This window comes from Carcharhinus amblyrhynchos, chromosome 14 (genome assembly GCF_965287045.1).
Source record: "Carcharhinus amblyrhynchos chromosome 14, sCarAmb.v2.hapA, whole genome shotgun sequence".
NCBI classification, from domain to species: domain Eukaryota; kingdom Metazoa; phylum Chordata; class Chondrichthyes; order Carcharhiniformes; family Carcharhinidae; genus Carcharhinus; species Carcharhinus amblyrhynchos.
In genome coordinates, this window is record NC_137337.1 from 26,135,684 (window position 1) to 26,156,561 (window position 20,878).

Below are 20,878 nucleotides of genomic sequence, written 5' to 3' on the forward strand. Positions count from 1 at the left end.
GCGCTGCGTAATTTTCTCCTCATGTAAAATTTACCACTCATGATAGGAGTGTTTGTAAGCTCAACTTGAAATAGAAGATTCTGTTGTGTGATGCTAAGCCCTAAGGAGCAAGAGACGGTGCTCATGAAACCATCAGAGGCAAAAGTGCAATTCAGGACTTAAATCATCAGGGAATAGCAGCTTTAGCTGGAAGTGCCTACACCATCAGGAGTGAGATTGCTTCTGTATACCAAGAATGCTGAAGGATGGGGTATTCTTTCAACCACCATGGTACAGAGCTGAAACAACGCAAAGAAACAACTCCTTTGTCTTATTTGGCAAAAAGACAAATTGCGGAGCTACAGATTATCTTCACACCTCAATGTCATTGCCTTATGGGTGTAAAAGAAATATTGCTCAAATGCACTGCCCCATTTTGGGATCCGAAAACAGGATGTATTGCAAATCTGTGGATTTGCACAGTCATTTCTCCCGACACTCAGGCAGCCATAGCTGAAAAAGATATGACCACCTGTGTTAAAATAGAGTTTGGTGATGCGTTCTATGTTGCATACTTTCCAGATCATGTGACAAGTGGTGTCTGTCTCTGTAAGACAATGCAGCAGAAGGGACTCAACTGATTTGAGGGGCCAATGGAAACTAAGAGTGAGTGATCACTCCCGAGGGTGGAGTCCTCTCTCAAGCAGAATCTTCTCACAGCCATGTAGAAGCATGTATTTATTTATTAGTCACAAGTAGGCTTACATTAATACAGCAATGACGTTACTGAGAAAATCCCCTAGTCGCTACACTCTAGTGCCAGTTCAGTTATACTAAGGCAGAATTTAGCACGGTCAATCCTGCTTACCAGCACATTTTTCACATCGTGGGAGGAAACCCACGCAGGCATGGGGAGAAGGTGCAAACTCCACACAGACAGTTGACCCAAGCCAGGAATTGAACCCCTGTCCCTGGCGCTATGAGGCAGCAGTGCTAACCACTGCACCACCGTACATGTAAGGACTGGAGCTTTGCTCCAAGGTGGCCTAGAGCTGCAATTCCTGCACCAAGTTCTCTCATCAATGTGTACGTTTTGTTCCTAACAAAATCTGGAATCTCTTGACAACACCAGAATACCACAACATAACAGCACTGAAAGTGGGCCTATGTTTATTTTCCAGCACTTTTGAACAAACGCTGAGCTGTTCAGTCATTTTCGGGCCAGCATTCAATATACACGAAAGACAAGGATTCACTGGGCCAACCAGGTTATCCAGCACAATATTCCTAAAATGCATGGTGGGTGCAAGATGAATGGCATCCTAAGGAAATGTAATAGAATTAAAACAAATAAATGTGATTGATGTCATCAATTATTATGATCTCATCATGCCAATATAACAGGAATATAAATACCTGGTCTGCATAAACTCCTAACTAGAAAAAAGATTTGAAAATACAAATATGTATCCATGCATGAGAACCTCGACTGACTTTGTCAGTAATGCATAATACAATAATCATTTTTTGCAACAAAAATATAAAAGATACAATCACTCATCATACACCTTGACTGGAATTTTGTTCAGAAAATGTGTCAATTGCAAGGCAATATAAAGCTCCTGGTGGAAGTGGTGAGGATGAAGACCAGGGAGGGGTTAGACTGAGGGATGGAGAACTGGCCATGCACATCCTGCGAGCCAGTGAGGATGGAGATGACGGTGCACAGCCAAATCTTCATTCACAGCAGTGGAACATGTGAATCCCGGTTGCGAGCGAGATCGGAGAACCCAGCCCATAGTGCTGGGAGTAGGTTAGGAACAGTTGGACCTAAGGGACAGGCAGGGAGAAATAGTGCCAGTGCTGCGTTCTGAGGGCAAGTGGGTGGGTGGGGTAGGGAGCGATCTGGTAGAGTGGGGGAATTGGTTTGTAAAAGGGAGAGAGGGGAAATTTCTGCAACAAATACAGAAAATGCTGGAAAATCTTAGCAGGTCTGACAACATCTGTGGGGAGCCAATAGAACAAAGAATAAAGAAAGAAGAAAGAAAATTACAGCACAGGAACAGGCCCTTTGGCCCTCCAAGCCTGCACCGACCATGCTGCCCGACTTAACTAAAACCCTCTACACTTCCGGGGACTATATCCCTCTATTCCCATCCTATTCATGTACTTGTCAAGATGCCCTTTAAAAGTCACTACCATATCCACTTCCACCACCTCCCCTGGCAACGAGTTCCAGGCACCCACTACTCTCTATTTAAGAAATCTGCCTCACATATCTCCTTTTAACCTTGCCCCTCGCGCGCTAAACCTATGCTGCCTAGTAATTGACTCTTCCACCCTGGGAAAAAGCTTCTGACCATCCACTCTGTCCATGCCCCTCATAATCTTGTAGACTTCTATCAGGTCTCCCCTGCTCTAGTGAGAACAAACCAAGTTTCTCCAACCTCTCCTCATAGCTAATGCCCTCTATACCAGGCAACATCCTGGTAATTCTTTTCTGTACCCTCTCCAAAGCCGCCACATCCTTCTGGTAGTGTGGCGACCAGAATTGAACACTATATTCTAAGCGCAGCCTAACTAAGTTTCTATAAAGCTGCAACATGACTTGCCAACTTTTAATCTCAATACACCAGCTGATGAAAGCAAGCATGCCATACGCCTTCTTGATTACCTTCTCCACCTGCATTGCCACTTTCAATGATCTGTGTACGTGTACACCCAGATCCCTTTGCCTGTCAATACTCTTAATGGTTCTGCCATTTACTGTATATTTCCTATCTGTATTAGACCTTCCAAAATGCATTACTTCACATTTGTCTGGATTAAGTTCCGTTATCTCTTGGCCCAAGTCTCCAACTGATCTGTATCTTGCTGTATCCTCTGATGGTCCACATTGCTTTCCACAAATCCACCAATGTTTGTGTCGTCCGCAAACTGACTAATCAAATTAGTTACATTTTCCTCCAAATCATTTATATAAATTACTATATATTACAATATACAGTTGGTGCAATTCTCCCAGCTTGCTGTGCTGCTTTAAACAGGAGACATCAGTGGAGGCTGTTTCGCGGGCTTCTCATTGGGTGCCACAGCCTCTGGGTGTCTCCCAGCAGAAGAATTCTAGTGCAATCAGTTCTGCACCGGATATCAGTGTGGGGCATGCCCGAGCAAGAATGGGGAGCAGGCGGCTGAGCTCTTTGGAAGGAACAGAGGCCATGCAGGCTTCCCCAGGAGGTCAGAGGTCAGGAGTCTGACCCCTGGCAACGCCCAAGGGGCAAACTGGCACTGCCCACCGAGCATCAGGCAGTGCCAAGGGGGCAGGGCCATCAGGGGGTGGGCCTATTGGAGACAGGACTTATTTGGAGTGATCAGCGGGTGTGAGTGATTCCTGCTGCCACTCTGCATTGAGACTGGTGGCAGAGGGATGGGGGTTGGCCATCTATGTAGGGGCTGGGGTCAGGGCTGCCTGAACTCATAATTCTGACAAAGGGTCATCCAGACTCGAAACACTGACTCTATTCTCTCCCGGTAAGAAGTCTCACAACACCAGGTTAAAGTCCAACAGGTGTATTTGGAAGTAAACGCCACTAGCTTTCGGAGCGCTGCCCCTTTGTCAGGTGAGTGGGAAGTTTTGATCTCCACTCACATTGTCTGCACCTTTAAGACTTGATTAGCTGATTAGCTGTAAAGGCTCACATTCTAATCAATATTCTGTAAACTGTGTGTGCCTTTATATGCCCTGTTTGCAGAACTCTCCACTCACCTGATGAAGGAACAGTGTTCCGAAAGCTAGTGGTGTTTACTGCCAAATAAACCGTTGGACTTTACCTGGTGTTATGAGACTTCTTGCTGTGATTACCGCAGTCCAACGCCAACATCTCTACATCTATTCTTTCCCCACACACACTGTCAGACCTGCTGAGATTTTCCAACACTTTCTGTTTTTGTACTAGGTACTGGTTGAAGTCGGTTGCTAAGCACGGTGACTGTATCATTACCCATTTGCAAAATGGAACTCCCATGCTTGATTTCTGCAAACTCCAGTAACTAGTTTATTAGCCACTTCCACTAAAATTCAGTTGAGACCATCAAAGCACTAATTCAGGCCAGTAGATGCAAGTTCAGACTTCAGCTGTCCCGAACCGTTTTCTTCTTCTGGGAAGGAGTCAGAAGCATAAACACTGAAGATTCACAAAGTCTTTAATGGTAAATAGCGTTTCTCTTTGAACTGTAGCTGGTCAATGACCTTCCTGTTGGAAAGGCCTAACTGGAATACAGTCCTCCTGTATAACCGTAGCTTCCTAAGTCGCTACTTGTCACCAAAAGCTGTGCTGTAAGCAGCACACCGGACGGGTTGCATAATAACTAGCTGGAAAATAGTCCTTTGATGTCAGTTCACATCTCCGGAAACTCATCCCTGCTCATTCTCCTCATCCCATAAAAACAAGGCACTGAATGTAATCCTCATTGTGCTGTGTATGTAGAACAGGCTTGTGTCAAAATCAGATCATCCCTCTGGGAGTTTCTCTACAATGAATGCTGACTCAGCTCCAATTGCTCAATTGGTGACGATAATGGCATCCACATACAGTGTGAAAGCTCAACAGAGTTGTTGAATTTCCACCCCCTCTTTAAGGTGACAATTATACTGGTATTAATGTGCTGAGGTCATGCTTTGACTGCATTCAATGCTTTATCACATAAAATACAATTCCCACTGCTTAGAAATACATCTCAGGGCATTGCACATTAGGGAAATTTGCATTCATTATGTTAGCAATGAAGTGGAGCATACGATTGCAATAAATTGTGGGGAGGCGCCGGCCCAGTGACATTATCACCAGGCTGTTAATCCAGAAACTCAGCTAATGTTCCGGGGACCTGGGTTCAAATCCTACCATGGTTCAACTATATTGGCACCAATAAGGCATCCACATACAGTGTGAACACTCCACAAAATTGAATCTCCATCCCCCCACCCCTTGAGGCAGCAATTATGCTGGTGTTTATGGGCTGAAGTCATGTTTTCACTGCATTGTATGCAGTCAAGGTGGAATTTGAATTCAATTTAAAAAATCTGGAATTAAGAATCTAGTGATGACTGTGAAACCATTGTCGATTGTTGGCAAAAACCATTTGGTTCACTAGTGTCCTTTAGGGAAGGAAATCTGCCATCCTTACCTGGTCTGGCCTACATGTGACTCCAGGGTATTTGATTCTCAACTGCCGTTGGACAACTCAGGATGGGTGATAAATGCTCACCAGCTAGCAATGCCCATGTCCAACAAATAAATTTAAAAAGTATACACTTATGCAACCATCTTCCTTTGTGCTAAGTATGACTCCAACTAGCAGAGAGGCTCCCATTAACTCCAGTTCTGCTAGAATACCTTGATGCCATTTTGAGGGAATTTTATGGTCCTTGCCAGAGTGGGAAACACGGCAGCTGGGATGATTTAATTAGATGACGCTTCAATTTATCGATGGGAGGTTGAGTTTAGAGATGAGAGTGTGATGGATCTGGAGGCATTGCCAGTTCCCATATGTGCTGCAGACTTTATGTGGCAGGTCACCAAATCCTCCCTGTGATGATGTAGAAACACTTGCAGGAACTCAGCAAAACACCTCCCAAAACACCGCAGAGCACTTGCAAACACTCTACGCAGCACAATTATCTCACTTGCAAATCAGTCCTTTAAATAGCACAATACCACGCCCCTTAGGCAGCTGGATGTTTGGCCTTTGGTGAGCGATGTGTGAATCCAATTAATGGACTTACATGGTCCAAATTTGGTAAACGTGCCTTACATCTGCCAATAACGGTTTGTGATTTGAGGCTAACATGCATTAGTGTTGCTCTTTAACCGGCAGGGGACGCCCAAAGTGAGCATCCTGCTCAAGGTGGGGGTGACACAAAGGCTTGGCTGGAAGGGTGTGACAGCACGGCTCGTACCCCCAAGAGGGTGATGCACGTCTGTGGCACTATCTCCAGTGGTGCTACTGATCTAAATTCCACATTCTCCATTGCTGATGTGAGGGTGGATTTATTATCTGAACACGCACTCTACTCCTATGCCATTGCTGTCCAGCACCCAAACATAAACAACACCGCCACAAGAATGTCTTTCAGCAGCTAACAGCTTGGCGCAGTTTATGACTGATGTACACTCCTGACAATTTAGAATGACAAACTGTTTAATGCCTTGGAAGGAAAATCAACTCGTCTTCACGTTGATCCACCAAGGGTTAAATCTTTTATACAATGATGTTTATCACCAAGAGAAAAAATAAATTTTGTCCAGACTAAAAGATGAGTAAATGATTCATTTGTGCTGAATACAGAATAGCAATATTGTTCTCGACTTAATTTACTTACCGTATACTTGGTCCAATGGATGACTGTTAAGCACTTTCATCATCAATCGCGTTTTAAAAATCAATTATCAGTAATTCTGATTAATATTAAAAAGTACATTTGATTTAAAGGTTAATAGCTAATGACATTATGAAGGTAACTGAGCTGAAAGTATAAAGCAATTGAGGTAATATCAGAAAAGGCACAGTTATTACCCTGCAATGTTTCAATTATCTTACTTTAATTATGTACATAACTTTATTTTCAGTGCACCCAAGTCAATGACAGCAATATCTTAGCATCCTTTCACTGTAATCCTCACATTAATTCACTGGATGTGCAGAAAAATAAAATCTGCTTACCTGTGTTACTGGTGAAGTTACGGCGTAGATCCTGCGGACTGGGTTCGAGATTTCATCTAATGATGATGCCCAAATCAAAGATGGAATGGGTAATACAGTGGTACAGTGGCTAGCACTGCAACCTCACAGCACCGGGGTCTCAGGTTCAAGTCCGGCCTTGGGTCACTGTCTGTGTGGAGTTTGCACATTCTCCTGTATGTGTGGGTTTCCTCCAGGTGCTCGAGTTTCCTCCCACAGACCAGAGATGTACGGACTGGGTGGATTGGCCATGCTAAATTGATCTTAGTGTCAGGGGGATTAGCAGGGTAAATGTATGGGGCTGCAGGAATAGGGCCTGGGTGAGATTGTGGTCAGTACAGACTCAGTGGGCTGAATGGCCTCCTTCTAGACTGTCGGGACTCTCTAATTTTATGAACACAGCGGATTCACTCACCATCTTTATGTTTTTAAAGTTTGGTTTCAGCAGCGATTGGTGGGTTGGATTCAAGTTTCTGCTTCTTTGTAACATTAAAGTCCTGTGTGAAATGTGCAGAGCTCAATTGGTTTGATTAATCTGTGTTTGATTGTGTCAGTCTGTCCTCTAATCTATGTATCTGCATGTGATTGTTTAAGCCTCTGAGTGGAGCCAGGGAATTAATTAAACAGAGCTTCTGCCAGAGAAAAGATTCAAGAAAAGATTCTGGCTGGCACTATGGCCTGAGTTTTATGGCTCCTCCCAGCGGGCATGTTTTCAGTGGGGCATGTAAAATATGTTGGCCAGTTTACCAGCTGCCCATCCACCCCCAAGCTGACCTGTTTAGTATTCTAGATGGGTGTGTACAGAAATTGGCAGCCTGACTTCCATATTGAAATGATTACAATCCTACAGTGCAGAAAAAGCTATTTGGCCCATCGAGTCTGCACTGAATACACTCCCACTCAGGCCCCATCCCCACAACCCCATGCATTTATCCTAACTAGTCCCCCTGTCACTCAGGGGCAATTTAACATGGCCAATCTGCCTAACCCATATTTCTTTGGACTCTGGGAGGAATCCGGGACACTCGGAGGAAGTTCACGCAAACGCGGGAAGAACGTGTAAACTCCACCCAGACAGTGACCTGAGGCTGGAATTGAACCAGGGTCCCAGACACTGTGAGGCAGCAGTTGCGCCACTGCCCCTCTGTGGGCTGCAGTCCCATTCTCAAGAGCTGTTGGCCAATCTCAACGGCTGGCAGCTCCAGTGCCCTGGCAGTGTCAGAGCTCAGGAATGGACACTGCCAAGACTGCACTAACCCACTGTGCCAACAAGACAGATTAAGAGTAATTGACCAAGAATAATTAAAGGTCAGATAGGCTGGTTAGCAAGCCTATTGACCGGGATAACACACTGCCCATGCCATAACATGTGTGAGAAGGCAAGAGGGATTGGTTGGTTCATTTTTGTGTCCAAGACGAAGGATGATGGGAAGTGTGGGCACCTGATTCGGGGCATGTCCTGTGTGTATCGGGTGCTAGCCCTCTTCCTTTCACCTTCCCTCCAAATGCTGACCCACCCCATCCTTCCTCTTCCCCTGGTCTTTAAGACTCCTTACCCCTCTGCAGCAGTCCTCACTATCTCTGTGCTCGTTCCTGCAGTCTTGGCAGTGTCCATTCCTGAGCTCCGACATTGCCAGGGCACTGGAGCTGCCAGCACTGAGATTGGCCAACAGCTGTTTAGAATGGGACTGCAGCCCATAGAGGGGCAGTGGCCCCACTGTCAGCTGCTTTATCCCACCTGCAACATGTTCTGACTGCAGGATGGACTTTCTCCTGCATGTTGACTACTGGCCAACCTTACTTTCTATGGAAGTGAAGAGCGAAGTCATAGAATCATAGAAGTTTACCGCATGGAAGCAGGCCCTTTGCCCCAACTTGTCCATGCCATCTTTTATTTCTAACCACGCTAGTCCAAATTGCCCGTGTTTGGCCCATATCCCGCCATCCTCATCCACCTTCTTGCCCCTCTGCCAGCTATCATGCCCTCCCACCTTTCCACATCACCCCCAGTCCTTGCACAGCTCTCCTTCTACATTGCCTCCAATGCCTTTGTCAATCCCCCGCCCTCACCTTACATTCCACCCTCAGTCTATTTGAGTGGAGAATCCATGTGTCCTGCAGCACAGTGCTGACCCATTAAGACCAGCTCAGCATGAAGCTGGAGGGCATGAACCAGTCTGCCCAGCAAAGTGGCATTCAGCACCATAGGAGTGGTGCAATGCTGTAGCAGGTGGACCTTGTATGTTGCACTCACCTCAAGGTCACTTGCATTGGGATACAGTGAAAAGCATTGCTTCTTGTACGCTATACAGATAAAACATACTGTTCACAGAGTACATGGGGGAGAAGGAGAGGAGAGGGTGCAGAATGTAGTGTTACAGTCATGACTAGGGTGTAGAGAAAGGTCGCTGGTAGCAATGCACTTCTCCTCGATGAGCTCAATGCCTTCTCTGCCCGTTTTTGCAAGAGGTCAGTGAGAGGATGTCCTCCATCCCAGAAGCCTCAGCTGAACTGATAGCCAAGGTCACCATCGCAGATGTCAAATCGGCCTTCTTGAAAGTTAGCCCATGGAAAGCGACAGGCCTGGATAGGGTACTCAGACAGGCACTCAGATCCTGTGCGGCCAGCTGGCGAGTGTTTTCGCAGACATCTTTAACACCTCTTTATACCAATCTGAGGTCCCTGTCTGCTTCAAGAAGACGACCATCATCCCTATGCCAAAGAAAAGACAGGCTGTGTGCTTTAATGACTGCTGCCCTGTGGCTCTGACATCCATCATTATGAAGCGCTCGTGCAGTTCATGTTTTCCTCACACAGGTTTGAAGCCAATGTAACTTCCTGCAAGATTGGCCAGATTTCAGTGATTAACTGTTGGAATGAGCAATCATGAGATGCAACAGGCATTCACACCACCTGGCAGCAGGAGAAGCAACCTGCCATCAAGTTGCCTTTGGGAGAATTGCAAACCGTTATTATACCGGCTGTATTATGGCTTTTTGGCTCCCGGAGTGTAGGAAACTTAGAGGTGGTCTTATAGATCTCTATAAAATAATGAGGGGCATAGATCAGATAGTCAACATCTTTTCCCAAAGGTCGGGGAGTCTAAAACTAGAGGGCATAGGTTTAAGGTGAGGGGAGAGATATAAAAGGGTCCGGGGGGTAATATTTTCACATAGAGTGGCAAGTGTCTGGAACAAGCTGCCAGAGGTAGTAGTAAAGGCGGGTACAATTTTGTCTTCTGATAAGCATTTAGTCATGGGTAAGATGGGTATAGAGGGATATGGGCCAAATGTGGGCAATTGGGACTAGCTTAGTGGTTAAAAAGAAAGGATGGTATGGACAAGTTGGGCCAAAAGGCTTGTTTCCATGCTGTAAACCTCTCTGACTCTATAATGGCCAATGCTATGTGTACCTTGAGAATACTGGATCTGGAGACTGGGTACTATTGGGGGTGAGGGAATAAAAATGACAAAGGTTGCGGTTTTGATATAATTATGTTGTGAGGTTTAAGAATCAATAATTGATAAGAGAATAATAGAAAAAAGTGGTTATAGATTCCTTTGTTACAGAAAACCAGATTCTTCTGTGTTACAAAGGTTAGCACTTCAAGGTCAGCAGAATTTTGAAGAATAAGATCTATGCAAGCTGACCTTTTTTAGTGATAATGAAATTTTGGAGACAGACAGCAAGGGATAGTGGGGGTAGACATACCAAGATCAGTTAGAAGCCTCTGCAATACGGACAAGTTAACCGTGAAGAATACAAGATGTGTTTGTTTTGGTAAAACCCTACGGTGCGAAAATACCAGCCATTTACACCCCGCTCCCATTGCAGCAAGGTGGGAGAATTTGGCGCCCAGCCAAATCTTCATTCACTGCGGTATGAATTTCCGCAGAGTGAGGTGGCTGTAACATTCTGGCTGATGTAGCATTCTCCCTCCACATGCTCAAAGAAAATAATCCTAAACTATTCTGGGTCTCCTGTGACTAACTCGTAAGGAATCAGTGATAACACTACTATAAATGGAATAATTACACTTTCAAAAACTTATGTCGCCTGCCTTAAAAACTTAGGTAATCAGCAAGAAGCATATGGAAAAAGCTGACAGAGAAAGCTCAAAGATAAAATAAGTAATCAGAATTCTTCTTCACTGTTTATTTTTAATTATGTTGTGATAATGAATTTGTTTTTCTAGATTTTGTTGAAGCTCAGGTGATTTTCAAGGTAAGAAAGGTTGTTCCATATTCACAGGACAAATATGGGTCCATATACACTATCCAATAATAATCAATGCCCATTCAGATAAGAAAAATGACCATGGTCAGAACCTGTTAAATGCAATGAATCATGATGACTTTTTCTCCGGAGATGTGATATATGAAGCAGACAGTGGTAATCTAAGACCCTCGATACCTCTGAAGCATCAGCCAATGTGTCATTCTCTGTCATCAATTCTATGAAAGGCAGAAAACATCAAATTGAAAGCAGTCGGCCAAGTGTTGTGGTTGTGAATGGATTCGACCCTGTAGTAGATGTGTTAAGTCTTAAAGCAGTGGCGGAAAAATTCAAAGATACTTGCGTGGACGGTCCCTTTATACCAAAGGCATTCACAATTAGTGCACAGAATTAAAGTTGGCCATTAGACAAAAATGTACTGCCAATACTGATAATTTGCACGGTGGCATAGCGGTTAGCACTGCTGCCTCACAGCGCTGGGGACACAGATTCGATTCCTGGCTTGGGTCAGATTCTATGCGGAGTCTGCACATTCTCTCCATGTCTGCGTGGGTTTTCTCCGGGTGCTCCAGTTTCCTTCCACAGTCTGAAAGACATGCTGATTAGGTGCATTGGCCTTGCTAAATTCTCCCTCGGTGCACCCGAACAGGCATCAGAGTGTGGCGACTAGGGGATTTTCACACTAACTTCATTTCAGTGCTAATGTATGCCTTACTTGTGACACTAATAAGCTTAAACTGAAATAGCTGTGCATATGTAGGTGCACTTCAGCAAAACTGGTTGATAAGCAACTTGTGACACATCATTTGTACATGTAACCAAATACAGTTATAAATGTGTAAATAGTGAGTTGCCCATTATCCTCTCAGGCAAAATATATCCCCTAGCCACTGCTTGTGCTTCAGAGCTGTCTACCTGCAGAGCATGTAAATGCGATTAGCAGTCTGTGCTCTTAGTCACAGCTCACCTTTCAGTAAAAGCCACGAGGATTAAACAAAAATACCGCACACTTGCCACTGATAATGTCTGGCTAATCAAATGGAATTGGAGAGATTACTTTAAAGGTTAAGTTTGGATTATCTTGAGAAGTACTTTGGAACTAAACGAGGAAAGATATTAAGGCCACACGTATCTCTAACATGTTACATTTGTAAATGACTCTGAGATAAAGTGCGATTAGATTGGTCATGCACACTCATTTCTGAGAGAGGCAAAAATACCTAGTACTAAAATAAGTAAAAACATCCTTCTTGTTAGTAATTATGGTGATCCTTTGTGGGGTGAATGATTTGAACGGACTCTGCAATTTATTGTAGTACAAAGAAAGCAAAGGGGACTAGCTTTTTTTATATATCAGCGTCACAAGTAGGCTTACATTAACACTGCAATGAAGTAACTGTGGAAATCCCCTAGTTGCCACACTCCGGCACCTATTCGGGTACACTGAGGGAGAATTTAACATGGCCAATGCACCTAGCCAGTGGACTGTGGGAGGAAACCGGAGCACCCGAAGCAAACCCACACAGACACAGGGAGAATGTGCAAACTCCACACAGACAGTGACCCAAGCCAGGAACTGAACCCAGGTCCTTGGCACTGTGAGGCAGTAAAGCTAACCACTGTGCCACTGTGCCGCTTATTTGCATCGAAATTTTGCCAGAATTTTTTGTCAGAATTGTCAGGAATTCACAACAGTTCTGTTTAAATATTTAAAGATTTATAGGCTGTAATTCTACGACCGTTCATGCCAGCGGGATTCTCCAGTCCCCACGCCAACAGCACACCTGTGCCCGCGGGTAACGCAATGGCATGGGGTGACATCAGTGGGAAATCGCATTGACAGCAGCAGGACCAGAGAATCCCAAACAAAGCACAGTCTTCCAATGTCAGGAAACATGCAGCTGGGTGGCTGGAGAATCTCATCACTGGAGTCCCATAACATTTTGAGTTCTCAGTCAGTTAAACGAATTGAGATTGAACGAGGATATTGCAGAGCGGCTGCAGAACATTCTTTTGGGGGAGGGTGAACTGCCAGAAGTCAGGGACCATATTGGGACCTATAAAATAGATGGGAGAAGGGATGATGTCTCCAAAGCGGATTTCAGGGAGTTAAGAAGGAATTGAACAACAAGACCTCAAGAACAGTGACCACAGGGGAGGCGATAGCCAAATGCTATTATCACTAGGTTATTAATCCAGAAACTCAGCTAATATTCTGGGGATACGGGTACAAATCCCACCATGGAATTTCAAATCAATCAAAAAAATCTGGAATTAAGAATCTACCGATGACCATGAAACCATTGTTAATTGTTGGAAAAACCCACCTGGTTCACTTATGTCCTTTAGGGAAGGAAATCTGCCATCCTTACCTGGTCTGGTCCACATGTGACTCCAGAGCCACAGCAATGTGATTGACACTCAACTGCCCTCCAAGGGCAACTAGGGATGGACAATAAATACTAGCCAGCCAGCGACGCCCATGTCCCACAAATGAATAAAATAAAATTCCCAGTGCAACACACTAATGAGCATAAGAATGGGAAGATGGAGCAGTGTGGCTGGAGAAATGGAGGAAGAGAGAAGGCTTTAGATTTCTGAGGCATTGGGGTTGGTCCTGGGGAAGGTGGGATCTTTGCAAGGAGGACAGTTTACACCTTAACAGACTGGGACAAATGTCCTCATGTAGATGTTTGCCAGTGCTGTTGGAGAGGGTTTAAAATAGATGGGAAGGCAGATAGGAACCAAAGGGAAAATTCAGAGAAAACAGCAGAGTAACTGGCAGTAGGAAGTAGAGAAGTAACAAATGGTATGTTGTCCTTCATAGCGAGAGGATTTAACTATAAGGATAGAGACGTTTTGCTGCAATTATATAGAGTGTTGCTGAGGCCAGACCCGGAGCACTGTGTTCTTATCTGAGGAAGGATGTTCTTGCTATAGAAGCAGTACAGCACAAGTTTATCAGGCTGATTCCTGGGATGGTAGGCCTGTCATATAAGGAGAGATTAAGTCAGTTAGGATTATGTTCACTGGAGTTTAGAAGAATGAGAGGGAATCTTATAGAAACTTGTAAAATTCTAACAGGGTTAGACAGGGTAGCTTCAGAAAGAATGTTCCCATTGGTGGGGAAGTCCAGAACTTGGGGTCATAGTTTGAGGATAAGGGATAAACCTTTTAAAACCGAGATGAAGAGAAATTTCTTCATTCGAAGGGTGGTGAATGTGTGGAATTCACTGTCACAATATGCAGTTGAGGCCAAAACATTGTGTGATTTCAAGAAGAAGTTAGATATAGCTTTTGGGGCTAAAGAGATCAAGGGATATGGAGGGGGAAAGGGAGATCAAGATATTGAATTTGATGATCGGCCATGATCAAAATGAATGGCAGAGCAGGCTTGAAGGGGCGAATGGTCTTCTCCTGCTTTTAGTTTCTATGTTTCTAAGTATTAACTAATAAGAAGGATACACCAGACAGTAATATCAGTAGGAAATAGAATTTTTGGAGTCTTTGATAGAGCCAGAGTGGTCAATCTTCACCATGCACTATCACATTGTTGTGGTGGTGAAGCTCGTGTGCCCCGGGGTTCCTGGGAGCTATACCAACAGCCCCTGAAGGATTTAACCATGTCTGACAGGTTCAAAGTGAAGAGCCAGACTAACTCAGCCCCTGGTCCTCCAGCTTGGGAGTTGGGTATGGTGCCAAGTACGCTACCCTGTAAAACACCATCTAGGGACCCAAGAGGTAACCCCAGCTGACATGTTGACAATATGACAGCTTCAGAAAGGCCAGCCAGGTGAGTCAGGAGTTTGATGAGGCATTTTCTAGGGCCCAGACCGCAGCCTATCTTGGAGCATGGAACATCTGCACTATGTGTAAAATAAATGGGAAAGCAGGCAGTCAAGGGGAGATAAAGACCTTACAGATGGATATAGGTAGGCAAGGTGAATGTGCCAAAATTTGACAGATGGAGTTTAGTGTGGATAAATGTGAGGTTATCAATTTTGGCCAAAATAAAAGCAAATTATTCTCTAAGTGGAAAGTAGATTCAACTGCGTCCAAGCTGGGTGTCTATGTTCATGAATCACAGGAAGTCAGTGTGCAGATGCAGCATGCAATAAAAAAGGCAAATGGGATGTTAGTATTTATTGCAAAAGGACTGAAGTATAAAAGTAAAGGAGTTTTGTTGCAATTGTATAGGGTATTGGTAAGACCACGTCTGGAGTATTGTGTCCAGTTCTGGTCTCCTTATTTGAGGAAGGATGTGGTGGCATTGGAGGCAGTTTAAAGGCGTTCATCAGATTGATTCTGGGGATGGAAGGGTTGTCGACCTCTGCCTAAACAATAGCTGCAACACTGGGGGCATAACTTTCCCTCACAAGTATACCCATAAGCCAACATGGAGATCCCCAGATGGTCACACTATCAACCACATGTAGCACATCATCCTCAGCAACAGCAAGTGTCTCTACACAATATCAAGGTCCTTTGTGGGGCAGATATCAATAGTAAACACTGTCTGGTGATAGCTAAGTTTAAACTGAAGCTGCGGCTAACCGTCCCAAACACCAACGGCAACACGTCTTTGGCATTGCCACGCTTAGATCTCCTGATGTGAAGTATGTTTTATCATTGAGTTCAGGAATGGCTTTGATAGGCTACAGTAAGAAGTGTTTACCCCAGTCCAACGCCGGCATCTCCACATTTTGATAGACTAGCCAATGATGGTGAAGGAGATCAAGCCACACTTGAAAAGAAGTGGAGAAACATCTAGGAAGCATTCACTGAAATAGCTCAGAAGGTCATTGGATTTGGGGAAAAGAAGGACAAGAAGTGGTTAACAACAGAGATGTGGAAGAAGATTGAAGAAAAAAGACTTCAGGGAAAGCTGCTCTGAGTCACCAAGATGAATGAACAGGTTGAAGAACTATATAAGACCAAAGGCAGTGAAATAAAGAAGAGCGCTAGAATAGAGAAGACAGCCTTTAGTGAGTAATTGAGGCAAAAGAAGCTGCAGAGAGAACTGAACTGACCACAATATACATCAGAAACAACTCTGGACAAGACACTAATCACACCATGACAGTCAAGGACAAAGGAAGTGTGATAACAACAGAGACAGCAAGTTGCAAGATGAGTTCAGCACTTTGAAGAGGTTCTTAACCGGCCTGAGCATGGTGATCCAATTAATCTACCATGTTCTGGTGACATTGTTGGCCCTGACACCAGCCACCCATTGAAGCAGAAATATGTGAAGCTATCAAGGCCATTAAAACATGGCAAATCCCCTGGACTTGACTCTCTGCAGACAGAGATGTTGAAAGCAGATGTGAATATGTCTGACAGGGTGCTCACTGATCTCTACTGCTAGATATGGGAAAAAGAAATCATACCGGAAGATTGGAGTGAAGGCCTCATTTTCAAACTGCTAAAGAAAGGGGACCTCTGCAACTGTGACAACTGGCGAGGAATTACATTCCTTTCCATCCCCAGTAAAACCCACTGCAGAATTCTCTCAGGCGAGAACAAGTAGGGTCCAACAAGGGCAGAGGATGTATAGATTAGATGTTTTCTCTGATCACAGAGCAATGCTTCCAATGGCATGCACCCTAAAGTTTATTTATTAGTCACAAGTAACACTTACATTAAAACTACAATGAAGTTACTGTGAATTCTTCTAGTCACCACACTTCGGTGCCTGTTTGGGTCACTGTACCTAACCTTCATATAATCTTCATCAACTTCAAGAAGGCGTTTGATGGTGTTCTCCATGAGAGCTCACAATTCCACTCAAGACTGCTAATCTCATTGGGAAATTCTACGAGCATAATATCATCCTCGCCAATACATAGAGTGGTGTGAGGTGAAGCCCAGAGTGTGACAGGGCTGCATCCTCTCACCTATTGTATTTCTCATCACCATCGATTGGGCCATGTGGCGACCAACATCAGACCATCCCAGGGGAAGTCAGTGGACCCTGTTTTCATACTTGAAGGACTTTGCTGCCATCTCTTCCGAATAGGCCCACCTCCAAGAGAAGTTTGACAGACTCAGCATGGATGCAAAACAGACTGGTCTGCATATCAACAAGCAGAAACCACAAATGAGCATCAGGGGAGGTGGTGACAGAATGGCATTGTTGCTGGGCTAGCAATCCAGAAACCCAGGGTCCTGGATCCCTTGGGACCTGGGTTCAAATCCCACCATAGCAAATGGTGAAATTTGATAAAAATTTGGAATTAAAAGTCTAATGATGACCATGAAACCATTGTTAATTGTCATAAAAACCTAATGTCCTTTAGAGAAGGAGATCTGCTGCCCTTACCTGGTTTGGCCAACATGTGGCTCCAGATCCACAGCAACGTTGTTGACTCTGTAAATGCTCTGAGGAATGGGCAATAAATGCTGGCCCAGTCAGCGATGCCCACTTCTTATGAACGAACAAATTAAAAAAAACACCCATCAGCAGCACCTCCAATTACCCTGATGGAGGGGCTTTGGAGAATGTTGAGGACTTCACTTACTTTGGGAGCTTTATCAGCAATGGCAACAGTGATAACAAAGACATTGAGATGGGCTTTGGCCCAGGTAAAATGCTGTTTTGGATAGTTGGTACAGATTCAATGGCCTCTTTTTGCACTTTAGGGATGCTAAGGTTCTGTAGGGATTCTAAGGTCAGCGAAGACGGGCATGGCCAAGGTTAATGTGTTTCATAATGCCTACATGACAGCTGAAACATCAATTGGTCAAATAAAATTTCCAGTGAAGACACTTACAGGAAAATTGGCTGCCACAGCATTGTCCTTGAGATCAAGAAGTATCAGGTAACATGGCTCGGAGACATGCGAAGGATGTCCCAAAAGTGAACATTGAAGGTAGCTCTAAGATGGATACCACCTGGGCAATGTAAACATGGCACAAGCAACGTGGCATGAGACTGTGGTGATTGAACTGGATGTTCACACGAGGCAAGTCACAAGTCATAGCACCTGGCCTTATGCCCCACTTGGGACTAGGAGGAGGAGGCGAGGAGAGTGAGCAATTAGTCATTAGATGGGGTTGCAGTACATGGCAAAGTAAAGTAAGCCTGAATCAGGATTAATGTACATGTACGTGAATGCACAGAGTGTGGTTAATAAGACTGATGAACTACAGACACAGGCTGACAAATGGAACTATAACGTTATCATTATCATGGCGACCTGGCTGAAAGAGGGTAGGACTAGCAATAAATATTCCTGGGTACAAAATAGTTAGGAGAGACAGGAAAGGAAGAAAAGTATGGGAGATTGGGGGAAGTGGGGTAGTAGCAGTATTGACTACCAAGAAGAGAAAGAGGAAGTCCTATGGGGATTTAGGATGGAATCTCTCTGCCTAGAGGTAAGGAATGAAAAGAATGCAATAACATCGATTGGTGAAGCGTATAGAACAGCAACTAGTGGAAAGGGTGTAGAGAAACAAATTTGCAAAGAAATTACAGCGATGTGCAAAAATTATATTATAATTATCCAAATGCAGACAGGGATAGGAAGAATGCAAAGGGACAAGAGGAGCGAAAGTTACTGGAATGTGGTTAAGATAATTTTGCGTAGCAGTATGTTTTGAGTCCAATGGGAGTGCAGACTCTGTTGGACCTGGTTCTTGGGAATGAGTTGACCCAACTGAATCAAATTTTGGTGGGAGAACATTTATGGGATAGTGACCAGTGTATCAGAGATTGACTCTAGAAAAGGCCAAGGGACAATCCAGGGCAGGGATAATTAATTGGGGGAAAGCCAACTTCGATGGAATGAGATTGAATCTAAGTTGAGTGAGTTGTAATCCAATGTTGATGGAATAAACGGTGGCTGATCTATGGCCCACCTTCAAAGAAAAAGTCTTGCAGGCAATGTCAAGGTTTATTCTCTTGAGGGGGAAAGGTAGGTCTAATAAATCCAGAGCACCCTGGATGGTGAGATAGATAGAGGTGAAGATGAAAAGAAAGAAGTGTGTGTTCAACAGAAAATTTAATAGAGAATCAGGCTGAATTTAGAAAGATCAGAGGGAAAGTGAAAAAACTAATAAGAAAAGCAAGAAGAAAGCATGAAAAGAGACTGGCAGCCAACATAAAAGGGAGTCCCAAGATCATCTATAAATATATAAAGGTGGAAAAAGAAAGAGTAGGGCATGTCAGGGAAAAACAATGGAGGCTTGCTTTTGGAGGCAGATGAAATAGAGAAGGTATTAAATAACTACTTTGTTTCTATCTTTGCAAAGAGGGCTACCCAGGTTAAGGTGAGAGAAGAGTTGAGCGTTGAGAGTTGAAGAGATGAAGAGTCATCCAGGCTTGAAATGTTGGCTCTATTCTGTCTCCACAGATGTTGTCAGGCCTGCTGAGTTTCTCCAGCTTCTTCTGTTCTTTTGTTTCCGACTCCAGCATCTGCAGTATTTTGCCTCTATATTATGTAAGAGAAGTGTTAACTGGTACACTCGGATAATTTACAATTGAGAAGGTGGTGTTAGAAAGGCAACCTTCACTCAAAATTGATAAGGTACCAGGAACAGAGGAGATGCATCCAAGGATACTGAGGGAGGTGAGAGCGGAAATTTCAGAGGATTGGTGATAATTTTCCATTCTTCCCTATCTATGCACAGGGTATTGCCAGAGGATATTACATCCCTGTTCAAAAAAGGGGTGCAAGGTTAATGCCAACAGCTACAGATGAGTCAGTTTGGGTAGAAGTTTTCCATTTCGCCCACCAAGGGAATCTTAATGAGCACAGGCGCAGACCATGAAAAGGTCCACTGACCTTGGGCGAGATTTTTTGGTCCTGGGGCGAGCGTGGCCAGAAAACCCCACCTTTTGACTTCAGTGGCAGGGAAGCTTTTGGAAACTGTAGTTCGGGAAGAAAATCAATAACACTGAGGCAAGTGCAGGGTAATCAAAGAATCCAACATGGATTCTAACTTGCTGGAAGTTTTTGAGGGAGTAACAGAAAAGGTTGTTAAGAGCGATGCTGTTAACATGGTGTATATGGATTTTCAAAAGGCATTTGATACAATACCACACAAGAGACTGATGAGCAAAATTCTAACTCGTGGAGTAAAAAGGAAAGTAAGCACTTGGGCAAGAAATTAGCTGAGGGACAGGAAACAGAGTTGTAATAAATGGTTATATTTCAGATTGGAGGAAGGTTTATAGTGGAGTTTCCCAGGAATCAGTATTGGGTCCCTTGTTCTTCCTGCGTTGTATTAATGACTGAGACCGTGGTGTTCAGAGCATGATTTCAAAATATGCGGATGATACGAAGATTGGAAATGGTGTCAACTGTGATGAGGATAGTCTTGAATTTCAACAGGTCATAGATGTATTGTTGGTGTGGGCAGACAAGTGACAAGTGAAATTCAATGCAAAGAAGTGTGAGAGATTCATTTTGGCAGGAAGAATGTGGAGAGACAGCACAAAATTAAAGAATAATTTCTAAAGGAGCTGCAGGGACAAAGAAAAGTCAATAAAGGTGGTACGACATGTTGAGAGAGTAGTTAATAAGGGAAGGCGAAGGCCTAGTGGTATTATCGCTAGACTATTAATCCAGAAATTCAATTAATGTCCCGGGGACCTGGGTTTGAATCCCACCACACCAGATGGTGGAATTTGAATTAAATTAAAAAAACTATAATGAAGAATTGACTGATGGTCATGAAACCATTGTTGTTTGTTGGAAAAACCCATCTGGTTCACTGATGTCCTTAAGGAATGGAAATCTTTCATTGTTACCCTGGTCTGGCTTACATGTGACTCCAGAGCCACAGCAATGTGGTTCACTCTCAACTGCCCTCTAAGGGCAACTGAGGATGGTCAATAAATGCTGGCTAGCTAGTGTTGCCCATGTCCAATGAATAAATAATAATAAAATTAAACCATATACAGTATTCTAGGTGTTATTAA